The sequence below is a fragment of the Nannospalax galili genome, unplaced genomic scaffold (genome assembly GCF_000622305.1).
Source record: "Nannospalax galili isolate Female #2095 unplaced genomic scaffold, S.galili_v1.0 scaffold386, whole genome shotgun sequence".
NCBI lineage: Eukaryota > Metazoa > Chordata > Mammalia > Rodentia > Spalacidae > Nannospalax > Nannospalax galili.
Genome location: NW_008356676.1, coordinates 380,590 through 398,754, shown reverse-complemented (window position 1 = coordinate 398,754; position 18,165 = coordinate 380,590). Strand labels below are relative to the sequence as shown.

Sequence of the window (18,165 nt, the reverse complement as noted above, 5' to 3'; positions counted from 1 at the left end):
CTTTCATAAGTAAAAAGCAGTTATGATCTAAGGAGAGGAACTACAGAGCAGAATGCATTATGAAAACCTCACTTTGGCTATGTCATAATCACACAAGAGAAGACTGTCACTGTGCTGATGGGAGCATGTGTGTCTTCAGCTATTTGTCTTCTCAACTCTCTCTTTCTTGCCAGGTACTAAACTTTGCTAATTTCACAGAACTGTATAGCACTTCTTGGTATTATGTAAAACACTCTATTCAGACATGTTGACTTCACTAATTAGTCTATAAATACTTGACTTTTGCCCACTGCTTTGGTAAGTGAGATAATTACTGAGGAAAGGCCAAAGCATTTATGGTCAATCAGATGAGGAGAAAGGGGATATGGTCTTTTAGCTGAGTAAAATGTAAAACACCGTGGCCAGGCAAAAGCTATTAGTGGGATCAATATCTTACCTAGTACCTTAATAAATCATTGCATCAAAGCCTCAACATAGGATGGAGAAAACCTCAGTCTACCTCCCCTACAAGATTCCAAATTAGAAAATAAAATCCCATTTAAATTATAAAGACCTTATTGGTGAACACTGAATATGACAAGTTTCTAAACCAGTCTCCAAATTCTGGGTGTATAAAGAACACTGCATTATTAGTGAAAGAAGAAAGGCAGAAAGACAAAGCACACCGCCATTCTCTGCGCTGCACATTTCTAATCTGCAACTTGTAAATATGTATGAATCTGCCCCACTGCAGCTCCGGGATGACATACAGCTTTCTAGAGCTAGCACAGAGCAGAGACATCAAAGTGGAGGGTGGCTCAGCAGTCATAGTCAGCGCCCTCCTACAGTTAACGGGTTTCAATCTTTCCACCTCCACTTAAATTTCTTAAATTACTCTCCTTTGGGTACCATTTCCTAAAATGAAAAGCAGTTTAATAGCAGTGGACTTTCAACGTATGGCTTGAAGCATCCCACAGCGAGTTCTCACTATATCAAGAGATGTGAACAACAGTAAATTTTCTGAACGCTTCATCATTCCCATGGTCTTTGGTGGTCCTAGGAAAACACACAAGCAATTAAAAGAATTTTCTAGGCTTACTGGCCCAGTTTTCTTTTTAACTTTAGATTATTTTTCTTTTCTCACATGTATCCAAAACAAAAGAAACATTTGGCAGAAAGGGACAGCATAGAAATCAGCCTGTCCCCAAATGCAGAGAATAAGTGTAAGACATTTAACTCTTAAATGACACATATTCAATGCAACCTCTACACTTAGGATGAATGCATATTTTAACTCTCACTGAGAAGTTTCCTTATGCAGGAGATAATTAGCAGAGAAACCCACAATTGGGCCAACATGCAGAGACCAAGATGCCACAGAGCGCTTGTCCCTGAGTAATACACCTACTTCCAACCTCTGCCCCTCTTCCACCCCAAGGTTCAGGGATCATCTAAGAAGAGGAAGTGGACAGATTCTAACAGCCAGAGGGGGTGGATGACCACAAGAAAACAGTCTTTTAGATAGCTAGCCTCATAGCCATGATGACAGCATACACAAGTCCTATACAAGATCAAATCTGACAAAAGCCCAGCATAGACACAGGGAAGTGGGTAAGAAATCACAGCCCACCTAAAGAACTTCTGGCAACTGATGGCTGCTGGGAGGGGAAAAGACAGTGTCTTAAAAGGATGGACTGACATGAGGGGTATTTGCACACACAAATTGGACACTCTAAGACATATTAAGTATGTGTGTATATATATATGTATATATATATATTAAATTGGGTGCAGGGCAGTGTAGGGAGGTGCAGAGAGGGGATCTAAGTATCATCAAACTATATTGTATAAAAATTTCAAAAATTCAATAAAATAATTTAAAAAAAGTCTAATAAAAAACTTTTTTAACAGTTTTTAAATTGAGCTTTTTAAATTTTTTGCAACATTTATCACTCAAATCCAGACCCCCCCCATCCATGCCTCCTCCTATCCCCCACCGAACCCTATGCACTCTGCCACAATGCTGAGTCCTATTCATTCAGGTGAAGAAAACTTCTTTTAAAGATTTTGTATTACCCTCCCTAAAAAAGAAGTTAACCTTTCCCTTCGGCTTCTGCTCTCGATTACTGAGGTGATACTGGATATAGACCCTGTTTTGACTCACTTTTGCTTTGCACTTATAATGTTTAACTAAAATAGTTTTTCTTGTGAGTTCAATTTACTATAGAGTTCTCGAAACTCAGTAAGTTAACGCGAACAAAGAATACATATCCTAAAATTTGTTTAGAAGAATCACAGCTGGCAAATTAGTAACTAAAGAAAACAAAGCTCCCAACATCTTGAAACGTTAATTCATGATTAAGACTTTTTTAGTTAAACAAATATTTTCAAACACTTAAATATTATAACTACAGTTAATGACAATTATATCAAAGTATAAAAGCCTCAAAAAGTTTGACAATCTAAATAAGGCAGACACATTTAAAAAGTTAAATAAATAACTGAAGTTATTTATGTTATAACTTATAAAAGCCGACTATCACAAGTACCATATATGACAGCTATAGTAGATATATATATTGAGACAGATACAGTAGATTTAAAAAAGAAATCTCTATTACCAGGGGCTACTGGAGAAGGGCTCATGGGAAGGGATAAAAGAAGTAGCTATGATTCGAGTAGAAAAAGGAAGAAAAGGACACATACTCCAATAAATAGAAAAACTTGATGATGCATCTGGAAGCACACAGGCTGAGTGAAACAGAGGAGGGACACTGCAGAGGAGAAGGGGTCCTAACCCCAACAGCTCAGAAGAAGTGGCTGGGAGAAACATGGAGAGTCAGGGGAGTGCTCACTCCCTCTCCAAGTCCAGGAGAGTCAGGGGAGTGCTCACTCCCTCTCCAAGTCCAGGAGAGTCAGGGGAGTGCTCACTCCCTCTCCAAGTCCAGGAGAGTCAGGGGAGTGCTCACTCCCTCTCCAAGTCCAGGAGAGTCAGGGGAGTGCTCACTCCAGCTCCAAGTTCAGGAACATGTAGGAGAGTCAAATGATTATTTCACTTTTGACCAAGAGAAGAAAAACTGACTGCTTCTATAAACAAGTCCATGACTCTCAGAAAGCTTACTTCTTACAGAAAACACTTTCAGAAGAACCAGGAGAAGGAACAGTGACAGAGAAGCCAGTTATTTTGGCAAATACTCCCTGACACTAGCGAGAGTGGTTGCATGAGGCAAGACTTCTTGAATGGGAGGAGCAAGCAGAGCTGAGAGAGTGGGCTGGTCACCAGTGCTAGGCATAGAATGCAGATCACCTCCTCCATCACTGGCAAGGCTGCATTTCAAGTCACCTTACAGTCAAACCTGCCAACTACGAATAGCTTTAAGGAGTTGGGCTGAAAGGAGAAGATTCATTTTGTGACTAGATGTAGAAAAATAAAAATGGTGAAAAAGGAAGACACTGGAAGACACCAGTTAAGAGGTTGTGGTCACTAAAACCTATTCTACATAACACTGGTGTCTATCTACCCTTACACCCTCCTGCCTTATAAAATTTAGGGAAACCGAGGTCCAGTGCAAGGAATCAGAAGACAAACACAAGCTGGAGGCAGCAGGAGAAAAGGTCACTTGAGAGCTGCATGTGATGATGCCTCTTGGAAGGCTATACCTGTGGTCTGTTCTGGGTACTGGGAAACCAGCTTGGGGCTGAGCTGCCCAGAAGGCATCCTCAGGTGACTTGGGCAACTCCAAGGAAATCAGAACAGGTCTTTGCCAGGTAATCAACTTATAGTTTGCTGTCCCCTTTCCATTCCTAAGCACCTTTCTGACCTCTGTCAAATTTTCAGTTGAAAGACCAACAGTCAATGCACTGATGACAGGGTTTAACTGGCCAGAAGAATTCTAAAGTCTCCAGTCTGAACTATTCCTCTGGGTGTCCTTGTTCAAGCAGCCTTTAATTCGAAAATGATTAGCAGGCTCCTCACTTCCTTGAGGCCTAGCTAGCAAGGCTGGATCAGCATCCCAGCCCCATGCTTGGAAGGAGCCAGGATGCTTCTGGGATGGATCTGCATTTGTAAGGTATCAGGAAAAGCCATGCTTCCCTGCCAGATCACAGTGAGTTAGTCACTTGCTGGCCTTAGCTGCTCTTGCAGACTTTACTTACTTTTGCCTGAGTGACACTTCTAACTCTTCAACACTAAATGGACTGGACAAGTCATTGCCCCCCCACACACACTACTTTTCCAGGTAAAGTATCAAATTAACCATTTTAAGAAATTTTAGATGGGAAATTGACAAAATTATGTGGTAATTAAAAGAGAAGCAGATTTTTATGAGGAAGCTCTTGGGTTTGATTGTCAACTAGCAGACTTCACCGGCTGGCCAACATGGTCTTTAGGACAGAAATTTCTTTCTGATAAAAGAGTTTTTCTTTTCTGCCCCTTAGGTCCTCTCCCACATTCAGTGTTCTTAAAGAGGATGCAAACAACATGAGAAAACTCTTTTTTTTTTTTTTTTCTCACCTACCTGGTCCTTTGCCTCTCCTCTCTACAAGCCATTTGGCTTCCACAACCAAAAGGGTATCACACACAGGGCAAAACTCTGTTCCCAGGGACTTTCCGGATCATTGAAATTCCTGCTCAGCGAAGTCTGGCACACTCACACACATCTGGCCTGTTAGCCAGTGCAGCTGGGCTGGAACAAGTACACAGTCAGCTGCACTCAGTGAGGCGTCCCCTCTGGCCTGCTGACCCCACAGATCTGTAAAGGACATAGGTCACAAATAGCCACTCCAAGCACAGACACTCTATTTAAATGTCTTCTTCCCCCTCTAATTCTCATTTCTCGGGGCTCTTATTATAGAAGTTTCTGTACTGACTCTTACAGACTACACTGGAATCCAGTATTCTGTGCAGCTTCACAGGCATGGACTGTAATATGCAGTTCAGTGAGGGAAGTCAGACTTAGTAGATGGATCCCAAACTCTCTCAGGCAGAACAGGCATCCTTAGAATAGGAGAACTTATTTAAATATGTTTCTGCTTCTATTGTTTTGGAGGCGTACGTAAATTATCCTAAATTATCATAACTATCCAAAGCTGTGAACAAGACAGCAAGGATTCTAACTGCACAGAACATGCAGATTTGTTTTTCCCTTCAAGTTGGTTGCCAAAGGTAAAACAGTAAGATACCTAGCAGAGCAGTAGTGTGAGGGAACATCACAGAAGAGCTTAGCAAAATACAGAGTATATATAGTTTATAACAAAGGAGATTTTGATTTCAAACAGAAATTGCAACATCCTGTGAGTAGGAACCACAATGAACAATATCAGATTTATTAGATTAACTAGCATTTTTGAACTACTAGAAGAGAATCCTCTTAGTAAGGTGCTTCAAGTATATTCCAGGGATTTTCTTTAAAATATATGATTGAATTAAAGGTTTCAATTAATTTTAAAAAAACAGGAAAAAAATACCAACTTCCTTCAAATTAACCAGTTCCACTTTCTAGATAATAAACAATTTCATGTACAGTCCTTACAAATATAAATGCTTAATTACATGTGTGCATATTTGTTACATGTTTAAACGAGATGGAAACATTATTTCATTCAAATACGCTTTTACTACATGAAATATTTCTGCATTGTTTTAAATGATGGACATGAATCAGTTTGCTCTTATTAATGTCCATTGTGATTTAAATAAGAAATGTGTCCCACAGAGTCATGTATTCAAGGCATTTTTTGCCAGATGTGGACTTTGGGGACTTGTTTGCATCCTGAGGGCTCTGATTTAATCAAATGATTAACCCCTTGATGGGTTCATAAAGTGGTATCATCAGGAGTTCAAGTAGAAGGCAGGGAGTGGGCAGAGTTATAGGATACAGGGCACGGGGACATGCTCTGGAAAGCTTGTTGTCCTATCCTTTCCTGTTTCCTATACCCTTGAGGGAAGCAACTCTGCTCTTCCACACTATGATGTTCTGCCTTATCATAGGCCCACAGGGATGGGGCCAAGCCACCATGGACTGAAACCTCAGAAACCTTGAGCCAAATATATCATTCTTCCTTCTAAATTGTTTATCTTAGATATTTAGTACAGCAATAAAAGTCTCACCAACACAGTTGCTGCACTGTATCCTACTGAACCATATACCATGATATCCATATGCCCATTGCTACACTATTAGATCACTTCCAAGTCTTGACTAGTACAAAACATATGGAATATGCATTACTGAAGTTATAACTATATATCTTGGATAAACACAACTAAAATGACTTCAAAAGTATTTTCCCAGTATGCATTCCTTCCAACAGTGTGGCCATTTCCCATCATTCCTGGGCATCATCAACAGTCTAAACTGTCTTCGGTTGACAGTTGAAAAGCTATCTAACTTTTGATTTCCATCATTAATAAGGCAATGTTTCAGTTACTGGCTTTTCCTTTGAACTATCCATTCATATTCTTTACTTGTTTTCTTCTATTGAACTGTTAGTTTTTATTGGTTGACACATTTAAGCCCTTTTTTTGGCAAGACAATCAACCCACCATAAGTTAGAGATACTACAAATACTATTCCTAGTTTCTATCTGTCTACTGGTTCTGGTTGGTTTAGAAGTAGGAGTGGTCCCCACAAATCACAGGTATTTTACTTGCATGTGTGTGTGCTAGGTGTATGTGTATGGTGTAGGTACACACATGTACATGTAGGGGTGTACAGCTGTGCTACAGGCAGACATAAAGAAGGACATCTGGTAGTCTGTTCTATCACTCTTCATTCTTTAAAACAGTGATTCATACTATACCTGGAGTTAGAAAGGCCATCAGCAAGCCCTAGAGATCCTCCTTACTCTGCCTCCACAGTGCTGGGGTTGTAGGTACACACAGTCACTTCCAGCTTTTACATGAGTGCTTGGGATTTGAACTCATGTCCTCATACTAGTGCAATAAGCACTCTTACCTACTGAGCCACCTCTTTGGCCTCTCAAAGGCAATTTTAAAATGATTTATCAATAATTATAAAACGCACCTTCCTGGTCCAAACTATGATGTGCTCTAACTAGTTTTTATGCTTATGTAGCAAAGTTACCAGGACCAAATAGTGAAAATCTCCTAGGTTTCACATAGTCACAGAGGTGTTCTGTAAAGTGGTCCCTCATTCTTGGTAGCTACTTGTAGTCCAGAACCAAAGTACTCACTTCTTTTATCTGTAAGTCACTTAAAAGTTAGTAAGCCATATTTCTTTTCTTTTCTTTTCTTTTTTTTTAATCTCTTACTTTCCAGAACCAACAGTTCTGGGAGGAGGGAGAGATAGAAGTGCAAAGTGCTTAGGAAGACCTAGAGAAGTATTCTTTTGTTGATTAAAAAAAAAAAAAAAAAAGTTCTGCATGTTCTTAGGAGGAGTCCCTTTGTCGTTTGTTTCCTCTCAGTATTACCCCAGACTTCAATTTTCAGGGTTTAGTGTGCTAGCCCTGTCCCCTGCTGGGCTGTGCTCCCCCAAGCATGCAAAGGGTACCAAGAAACTAGTCCAGGCAGCAAGGTGCTCGCCTGCTCTGTGCATGTAAGCCCATGGGGATGTGCAGTATGTTTGGACATGAGCTGCAAGGTGAATTCCAGAGTTAGATAACCTCTGCGGCTTCACAGTCCTCAGCAACAGGATGAGGATAGGTACAGATGGAAGAGAAGCAAAAGTAGCATCAAGGCAGGACTGCTGTAAGTGACACAAGTTATGTAGAGAGGAGCACCCAAGAAGCACTCGCTGAGTTTTAAATCAATATGGTCTGTCAGAATGCTCATGATGAATACAGAGAACAGCACTAACTAGAGAGTGATGATGTCCAAGAGGCCTTACAACAGACACGTAAATACTACCAGTCCTGAAAAGGAGCCCAAAGGAGCAGCCAAGAGATGTTGGGGAGGAGTTGACAGGATCTGAGTAAGAGGCTTCAAACAAGCAAAGAGAAGACTTTCATGGGAAAAGTCCCAACAGAAACATTTGTGTGACCTCAGGGACCAGGAGTGGACAGGAGGGAATTTCTTTAGAAATATAGATTGTCAGCGTTAACCTTTCATTTTCTGTTTATTTAAATAAAACAATGTTTACTTATTCTTGGCTCTCAGTTAGGAAACTGAATCAGCTAGTATCAGGAATAGAGCTAAGCCTTAACTTACAAAGCAAAACTGCTATCCAGAAGTTTATCTTGGAGAGGAATGCCTGTAATGCTTGTCCCAACAGAAACACTGTGCACAGGACCCAGAACTCTGCAGGCCGCTTCCTGCAGCCCTTCACCACATGCTTGGAGAAGGCAGTCCTGACACTGTTGCAGTTTGCATTCTTTCATTCAGTGTGCCTCTGATGAATGCTATCACCACCAGCCCAACACTCTAAGAGGGAGCAATGGGTGAACAAAGCAGCAAGGCCTCTGCTCTCCTGAGCTTCCACTTCAGCGTGGCCAAGCAGAGCAGAGGAGTGGAGGGGACACAACACAAAGTGACACAGGCGTGTGAGACTGCTTCAGGGGATACCAGGAGGAAAACAGCAAGGCTTCTCTGAGGAAGTCATGCCGGCAGGCACTGATTTAGACAGAAGGTAAGCAGCAGGAAGTCGTTTACAACAGAGAAACACCAGAGCAAGAGATCAGCCAGGCTAGAACAGAGTGGATTGGGAGTACAGGGCAAACACATCGGGGCAAAAAGCTGCTCTGCATTTGGGGTTTAATTGTGAACACTCCCCTTCTGTAAGCTGTCAGAGGTGTGGGTCCCCAGCTCAAAAGCTCTCTTGGCCTGGGGCACTCTCTCCAGGACCCAGGAAGGAGACTTGGGATTCCCAGGGTCCAATGGAAAGAAAGTGAAGCAAGGAAAGAGTCTCTAGGGGCTCCTAGCTGCAAGGACATACTCAGAACTGCGGCTAGGGAATTTCTACTCATTGTCAGCAGAGTTGTGTTGTTAATCAGTTTAGTTTAAGGAAAGAGTCTGCTTCTGTTTCCGTTTTGTCTGTGAATATGGCACACTGGACAAAATCACCCAGGGAAAGCAGCAAATCAAAGAGTGAGCTTTGAGCAAACCAAGACACCTGGGGATCCAGGACAGTGGCTAAAACAGCACTAACCTTTCTAGGTTTATATTTAAATAGAGAAATAAAATGTTTTGAAAAAATGGGAGGCTGGAGAGAGGGCTCAGCAGTTAGGAACACTGGCTGCTCTTGCAGAGGATCCGGGTTCAATTCCCAACACCCACATGGCAGGTAAACAACCATCCTAACTCCAGTTCCAGGGGATCCAACACCTTCTGATCTCCATGGGCATTGCATGACACAGGTGCACTTACGTACATGCAAACAATACATTCATACAGATAAAATAAAAATAATAAACAAAATATTAAAAAAAGAAATGAACAAAAATCCCAATAAGCAACCCTTAGGAACACTCTGAAAATAGAACCAATAGATGACTCACCTATTACAGTCATTTCTTTCTGTTCTATTTGTTAGTCCTGTTTTAAATACTTGATGCGTATACCTATCAGGCATATCATAGTAGTAAATAACTAATGACTGATGATAATTAAGAATAGGAAATTTGGGGCTGGAAAGATGGCTCAGCGGTTAAGAACACTGGTTGTTCTTGCAGAAGACCCAGGTTCGAATCCCAGCACCCACATGGCAGATAACAATTGTTTGTAACTCGAGTTCCAGGGGCTCTAACAGCCTCTTCTGTCCTTTGCAGGCATTGCACGACACGGGTGCACTTACCTACATGCAGGCAATACACGAATGCACATAAAATAAAAAAATAAATAAATTTAAACAAAAGAATAGGAAATTTATAGCTAAGCATGGTGCCACATGCCTTTGGTGCCAGGGCTACATAGTGAGATCCTTTCTTAAAAATACATATATATAGCTGTATATACATATACAGCTATATATATATATTTATATTTATATGGGGGAGAGAGAGAGAGAGAGAGAGAGAGAGAGAGAGAGAGAGAGATTAGGAAGTTTAAGAACTGCCTATTTTCCCAAGCCAGGTTTCAACTAAAACATTTTTGCTCCTGGAATTATGCTTTCTTATACAAATGCTGAAAGTAAAATAATTTGCTCTGGGGATGTTGGTATTTACATTTTTTTCTCCATTTGCTATTTATTAGCATGAATTAATATGCCAGTTGGTATTTGACCCTGGGTATTTTAATTCTTAAAACAATAAGCCCAACTTTCCTTATAAGGTCATACTGCTTTCTTGAAAAGGATGACGATGCCACATTTACAAGAACAAATTTCCATTGGTCACAAATTCTAGGTATTTTGAAGATTTCAAATACAGCAATTTTTCTAAAGAAAACCAGCAACATATAGGCAAATATATTTTATACTTATTATATCACATGAATCTTACTCTGCTAGTACCTCAAGGAAGATGAATAACTAGGATGAAGAAAAGAATATTATTTCTGAGTTTGGAATATACAAATCATTGTTCTCAATGTCAATAGCATGTCTGTCTTCTGTTAGAATGTAACTGAAAAAAATGCTTGCACCTGAAGCAGTACAGAATGAACACTGCTATTTGGGGAATAAATTATTTCTGAAGGAAAACAAGCGAAGGCTATAGGCAGGAAGTGAATTATGTGGACCAGTATCAACAGAGAGGAGAAGGCTTGGAGGAGGTTATGTCCATTCTCAGAAGGCAGGTGCAGGCTTCAGTATGGATGCTGAATGTTCCCTTAAGGCCCATACAGGAAAGGATACAGTCTCCAGGGTGACATGACTGGGAGGTGGTAGATATCATAAGAATGGGGCCTGGTGGGAGGTCTTTGGTCATTGAGGACATGGTCTTCCTTTGTTCGTTTTTTGTTTTTCCTCCCTGGCTCCAGATGTGAGAGACTGCTCTATCTTATACATCTGCCAGATATGTTGCCTCCTACAAGTCCCAAACAATAGGACTAACAAATCCTGGACTGAAATCTCCAAAACTGTGATGAAAAATAACCCCCCCTTTTTTTTTATTAGTTAAAAAGTTAATTTGTTAATTAGCCAATTAGTTAATTTGTCTTAGGTACTTTATTGTAGGGATGGAACACTAACAGAATAAATCTTTAGCAAGTTTAATTATTGATTGAACTATGCTAATATTCTAAATGAGGTGAGTTTAAATGTTAGACTCAGCAGTTAAGAGCACTGACTATTCTTGCAGAGGACCCAGGTTCAATTCCCAGAACCTATATGGCATCTAACAATTGTCTGTAACTTCAGTTCTAGGGGATCTGACACCCTCTTCTGATCTCCAGGGGCATTGCATGACATGGGTGCCCTTACATACATGTAGTCAATATACTCATACACATAAAATAAAAATAATAAAATATTAAAAAAAAACTTTTTAAAAGGACTTGCAAAATATTAACTACTGTAAAATGAAAGGATACGTCATTGTTATTTTTGGAGTTATTTGGAAATTCTTGTGGCTAAAGCCCTATTATTTTCAGTGAACAAGCCCAGACCTTCTAAAATAAGAATAAACAGCAGTATCTGCCCTTCTAGAAGTGGAAACATCCAACAGAAAATGGTTTTCAATCCAAGAAACCTATTGGTTTATTCGTAATTCAAACAAAGTGCTTCTATACCAGTTTCAGATGGGGTTTTCCAAGAACTTTTTCCCTCCCCTATCTGCACTCCCCTTTACTACCCCCACCCAATTTCATGTAGTGTATGTATACACATATATATGCCTACAGAGTCAATTTTATGTCACCAAATACCCTTCTGTTCATGTTACCAACTGTTGGCAACAGATGGCTGCTTGGAGTGGGGAGAGTCAGTCCTGTTTAGTGGTGTGGCTCTTGGTAGGTTAACCAAGGATTTTTTTTTAAAGTCACTAAGATAGAGGAGGGGGAAAGTATGACTAAGATGGGATGGCACTGTAGATGTGTCACTGGCCTGGGCAATTCATAGACAATGTTCATATGTGACCGTTGTGGTACTTGGTAATAGTCTCCGACTGGTGCAAAATGAGCTTCTTTGATGAGTGGTGACTGGGATATTTGTCTGTAAATACAAGGATACATATGTTGTACATAGTAAGGAATCATATTAGTCTAGGGAATGTGATAGTCTTGGAGTTTTCTCTAAGATCTATGACAACTCCAGCCATGTGTATTTGGTTATGTTTACATTACCACACTTGAGTTTCCTCTCATTGAGTGGAATCTCTCAGTTCTCATTAATGAAGCTCCCTAATGCAGCAGAAGGCCAGGAACACAAAAGGTCACAAATGGCCAGAGTGTAGAGATCAAGTCTGCTGTATGCTGGTCCTTGGACAGGATTCCTTTATTAAATTTCACCCACCCAAGGCTCAGGGTCCATCACAGAAGAGGGGGCAGAAAAACTGTAAGAGCCAGGGAGGAGGTGTAGGACCATATGGAAACAGAGTTTTACAAGCTCCTGGAACCTCCCTCATATGGTTCTATGGCAATGCTGTCAGCATACACAAGTCCCATGCAAACTCAGGCAGACATAGAAGTGGGAAAATGAACAACAGACTTCAATATTATCTGAAGAAATATTGGCAACTGATTGCTTCTAGATGAAGAAGAGCTGATTTTCCTAAAAACAACAGACTCTAGATAGGTTGACTAGACCAGTGGATGGATTTGCACTGGGAAAGTCTGGGGACATTGACTTGACACAGTGGGCCTTAACAGGGATGGTAGAGTATATAGGTTCCAGTTGGGAGGCTATGGAATGGTGCCGGTGAGGATGGCGGTATAAAGATGATTAAGATTGTTTGAGATGTTCTGTATGAAATATGCAAAAATTCAATAAGAACAAATTTTAAAAATGTTAGTTTCTACTAAGCCTTTTTCTTTGGGGTCAAGTAAAAAAAAAAAAAAAATGATGTGACGGTATGACCAATAGCCTAGGAGTGAAAACCTTGTAAGCAAATTTTCACAGGAAGACGCAGAACATCCTCATTGTACTTTGACTAGTCAGCAGGGCACCACACTGTAATAAAATGTTAGTGCTAATGGCTTTTCATCAACAGCATCACTGTCAGTTTGTTTATTTTAGGCAAGTACTGTATCACTGAGCAAAATCTCCAACCTCTCAGCTTCATCCTGTGTGTGTGTGTGTGTGTGTGTGAGAGAGAGAGAGAGAGAGAGAGAGAGAGAGAGAGAGAGAGAATGTGCATGCTATGGTGCATGTCGTAGAGGTCAGGTGGTCAGAGGACCCAGCACAGGTGTGGAGGTCAGAAGACTTGTACCCTTTGAAACATGGTCTCCTCGTTGTTTGCTGCTGCAAAGTCCAAACTATCTGGCCTGATAGATTCTGGGGATTCTCCAGTCTCCACCTGCTATTTCACCCTAGGAATACTAGGAGTATAGATGCATACTACAGCACCCAGCTTTATGTGTTCTGGGGATTGGACATCATTCCCTCAGGCTTGGTTGGCAAGTGCTTTATGCACTGAGCCATCTCCCCAGCCTGGCATTCATTTTAACCTCATTTTTCCTCTATTACTATTTTTAAAATAATGTGCTCTTCAGTTCAATGAATTCTATCATTCTCCGTTTTATCTAGCCTTTCTAGCTACTTTTAAATATTTAATGCTTTAAAATGAACAGAATCATATCTAATAAACTACTTGCCCAAAGCACTTTGTTAAAATTTTTTAATTACTTGAAATGATTAATGTAAGTTTCAAAGATCGTTTTACCTCTGTCTAGCTGTGGCCCAATAAGTAATTAATCTTACAAAAAGGAGGAGCATGAGAACCATGAATGCTTGGAATTTAAAGGAAAGGAACTGAAGTATGGAAGAGTAGGTTCCCGAGGAAGGGGCCAGGTCTCATTCTCTGCTTCTCCTCCCACAGTCCACAAAGAAGAGAAATAGCATTTAGAAAGTAGATTTGTCAATCATAACATGAGGGGATGATTATGTAACTTCAAACATCTTTGCATTTAACAAGCTAGAAACCCAGAGCTTTATATTTATTGAACTACACACATGCCTTTTCTAGGTTTCTTGTTTACAATAAACTTTGTTGCAGAATATTTCAATTTATGAATTCCAGCCAGGCTGCTCTGTAATAAGACTACAGCCTCTTTGGGTTTTAAAGCTTTTTGACATTTAAAGATGTTTACTTTGGGCCTCTAAAAAAAAAAAAATCAGAAAATGTTCCCCTGATATAATAAAAAAGGTTGATCTATTGTACCTTAAAAAAACATAATATGAAAAATCCCTAGGCGATGAGTCTTCTTTGTAGTAGAATAACACTCTTTTCTTGCTTCTTTGACAAGTGGCTCTGTTATTTATAAACTTGACTTACATAGGATATTATATAACTATTACCACATTTTTTTGATAAAAGGTATCGGATAAGCCAGGCATGGTGGTGTGCCCCTTAAATCCCAGCCCTCCTGAGGCAGACGCAGATAGATTTCTGTGAGATCAAGGCTACCCTGGTTCACATTGTGACTTCTGGGTGGGCTGTGACTAGAGAGACCCTGTTTAAAAAAAAAAAAGGCAACCAAGGTGTTAGATAAATGCTTTGCCTCAAAAGGCTAATTCAGAAGTCATTTTCTCTTGCCCTACTATGTAAAGTACTTTCTAGAGCAAACACAGGCCCAAGGCACATACCCAGCAAGAACTACAGATGCTCAGAACACACAGCAATTGGTTTAAAATTTCAGCTGTGTTGAAAAAAAAAAGCTTTTCTTTTCAGTAACCACATTGGAGAAAGTCATTCCAGTCACCAAGTAGGAGAAAACCAGACTTCAACCAAACCAGTATCAGCCTGACTATAGTAATGAATTTTACAATATGGACATGCTCTGAACAAAGGAACAAATGATTCTTCCTTAACCTTATGAATAAAATGGTAATCTTAGCTTAGTTTTTTTTTAATGTAAACAAGCCTACTAAGCCTTGAGCTCCTCTTGAAACCTAAAGCATATAACTCTAATCCCTCATGACCCTTCCTTGAACTTGACCCCAAATAATGTATGAATGTATGTGTGTGTGTCTGTGTGTGTGTCTGTGTCTGTGTCTGTTTTCCATATTCAAGAAAGCATAGCAAACAGCTTCTTTATTCCTTGGAAACGAAGAAGGTATGAAGAGTATCTCATGTGTGAGACAAAAAATAGATAGGATTAACATCTGTTTTGGTTGTGTGTGTTGGTCTAAATCTAGGGATCAGAAAAGGTAAAATCCTTCCCTGATAAGATAAGCATCTGACTTTTACTTCCCCAATTTACGGTAGATTTATTGTTTGAATAAAAGAAAGAGCTAGGCTTTGGTTCAGGAGCACAGTTGCGAGAGAATTCTGAAGGAACAGGTTCATAGCAGTTTGGGTCTGCTCTTGGCTTAAAATGGATGCTAACAGTCAGGCTGCTTTTATTCAAGTATAAATATAAAGTGGCATCACATAATTAACACCACACCTGATAACCTCCTCTGGGAAACAATTTGCTTAAATGAGCTAACTCTACTTAAACTTCAGAGTCAAGTCAGATTTCAAGTTGAGAAAGGAAAACTGCACAAATAAGAAAGAACAAATCTCTCACAATAGTCTGTCCCCAACACAGACACCAGTTCTAGCCCTGGCCATTTTTCTATCTCAAGGGGCCTTAAAACTCCAGTGTTTTATATATATATTTCCATCTGCTGGAATTCAAGTTCTTGGGCTAATTTGTTGGTTTGTGATCATTTGTATATTTAATATTTTCATCCCCACAATCAGTAAGTTTTTAAAACTTATTCTATGGATGAGAGTTTAGAGATTTCATTCAAGAAACCAATTTTTAGCTGTTAGTACTGGCTGTCTAGAGGTCTGACTTGAGAGTCCTGAGACTGAGCATGCTGGGAAGGTATAAGGTCATGATTTCATGTTGTCCACTAGCCACAGGTACAGGCCTGTCAAATCCTCTGGGTTGCATGCATAGATAATTAATAAACATCATGTTTCAGAAAACCATTAAATAAATGGTTTTATGCAATAAAATGAAGCTTTAAGAAATGGCTAATGGGCTGGAGAGATGGCTCAGCAGTTAAGAACACTAGTTATTCTTGTAGAAGACCTGGGTTCAAATCCTAGCACCCACATGGCAGCTAACAACTGTCCATAACTCCAGTTCCAGGGGATCCAACAGCCTCTTCTGTCCTCCGTGGGCACTGCACAACATGGGCGCACTTACCTATATGCAGACAATACACACATACACATAAAATAAAAATAAATAAAATATTTTTTAAATGGCTAACGGCTAATAGACACTGAGATCTCTATGTCCTTAAACATGGCTGCTTTCCTTCTTTAACCCATCAATTTATCTTTTACCTAAAATACTTCAGCAGCCCATCAGGTTTTCCCTTCTGTCTCCAGCTTCTAAGTCATGTTGCTGTTGAAAGAGACTCTTACAACACTGTTGGCTCATGTTTGCCTTTTCCATTCCTGGATCCTTATTGTCATTAGGTTGTCTTGTGAACACACAACCCAACTGTGTAAAAACTAACCCAGAGCAGGTAGAAGAAGGAACTGAGATAAAGTCTAAAAGCATAGAAATTTCACTAAATGAGATCACAGAAGAAAATTTCTCAAAAAAGAAATAAACATCCAAACCTCAGAGACATTTATAATCTCAAATATACATGACTAGAAGAGAACTTCTCTTTTACTTATCATAGGCAAGATCTGGAAAACATAAAGCAAAAAGTGATGTTAAAAGACATAAGGAAGAAATACCAACTCACCCACAAGAGAAACTCATCATAATTATATGTGATCTCTCATTATCAACCCTGAGAAAAAGGCAAACATGGACTGGTATATTTCAAATCCTGAAAGTCAATAAGTCTCAACTAATATTATTATACCCAGCAAAACTTCCTCTTAAAGTAGATAGAGATGTACTAACATTAAAGACAAGCACAAATTAAAGGAATTCATGACAACCAAGCTAGCACTGAAGATATTTAAAGGGAGATTATACATAGAGAAAGAAGAAAGACAGCTTCATGTATAAGAGAACAAGAAAGCATACCTCTAGTGAAAGGAGCAGATGAATAGAGAAAAGCTGGGAAGGAATTCATTATTTCCAACACAGTAAACCAGCAAACTTCTAATAGTATAAGAAACAGAAGAAAATAACTACCAATAATTTACCCAATCTGAAAAACAACTAACAAAACTATAGGAAGTAGCAAATCCACCCCAATTATAACCTTACATACAAATGCCTCAACTCACCAATTGAAAGATACAGACTAACTGACTACATTAAGTAACAAGATATCAGTCTCTCTTGTCATCAAGAAATACACTGGGCACATTGGCAAAGAGACTGAAAAATTGAGACTTGAAAGATGTAAATTAACTACCAAGCAAACGGAAGCCATAAACAAGCTTCCAGAGCTATTCTTATATCAGATAAACTGGTTAGAACAGAAAAAGAAGGCACTACATATTAATAAATCTAATAACTCACCAAGAAGATGTAACAGCTGTAAATTCACACCAAATCTTGAAGCTCCCAGTTTCTTAAAATAAACAATAAAAGGCATGAATGGTCAGATAGGTCCTGATACAATAATAATGGGAGATTTTTCAGTACTCAAGCCTCATCTTTAGATACATAATCCAAACTAAAAATTGGTTTAAAATAAAAACTTCAAAGTTAAGTTATCATAGATCAGCTGGATTTACCTAATGTACAGACCAGGAATGGACAGGAAATATACATGCTTCTCAGTGGACAGTCTCTAAAATTGCTCATAATTTAGGGCACAAAGAAAGCGTTAACACATAAAAAATAATAAAATTCCTTTTTTTTTTATCAGACCATAGTGGGATAAAAGTAGAAATCAACACCAAGAGGAACCCCCAAAATACACAAATACTTGGAGGACTGAACAATGTACTTTTGAATGAACACTGGGTCATTAAAGCAATGAAAAAGGAAATTTTTTAAATTCTTAGACTCAAATGAAAATATGAGCTACCTCTCAAATATAGCTGAGGCAGCTCTAAGAGGAAAGTTCACAGCTACGAGTGCCTTCATAAAAATCAAAGAGACATTTTGATTGTTAGCCTTAGCCTTTAACAGCTGTGCCATCACTCCAGCGCAGAGTCAACTGGAATGGATCTAAATGCCACAAAACCATATTGTATGAAAATTGCAAAAATTCAACT

At 39.4% G+C, this 18,165-nt stretch overlaps 1 protein-coding gene across 10 annotated transcripts in view; it reads right to left on the bottom strand.

The window, feature by feature from the left end:
- The window catches only part of Enox1 (ecto-NOX disulfide-thiol exchanger 1), a 589,822-nt gene that overhangs the window by 355,511 nt on the left and 216,146 nt on the right, over window positions 1-18,165 (bottom strand). Inside the window, exon 7 of one of the 10 annotated variants that reach the window (XM_029556969.1) lies at window positions 17,462-17,513. The exons of the other annotated variants lie outside the window; for them this stretch is intronic. The gene's annotated coding sequence lies outside the window, so the exon portion shown is untranslated. The remainder of the gene's footprint in view (window positions 1-17,461; window positions 17,514-18,165) is intronic. 10 annotated transcript variants of the gene reach the window in all.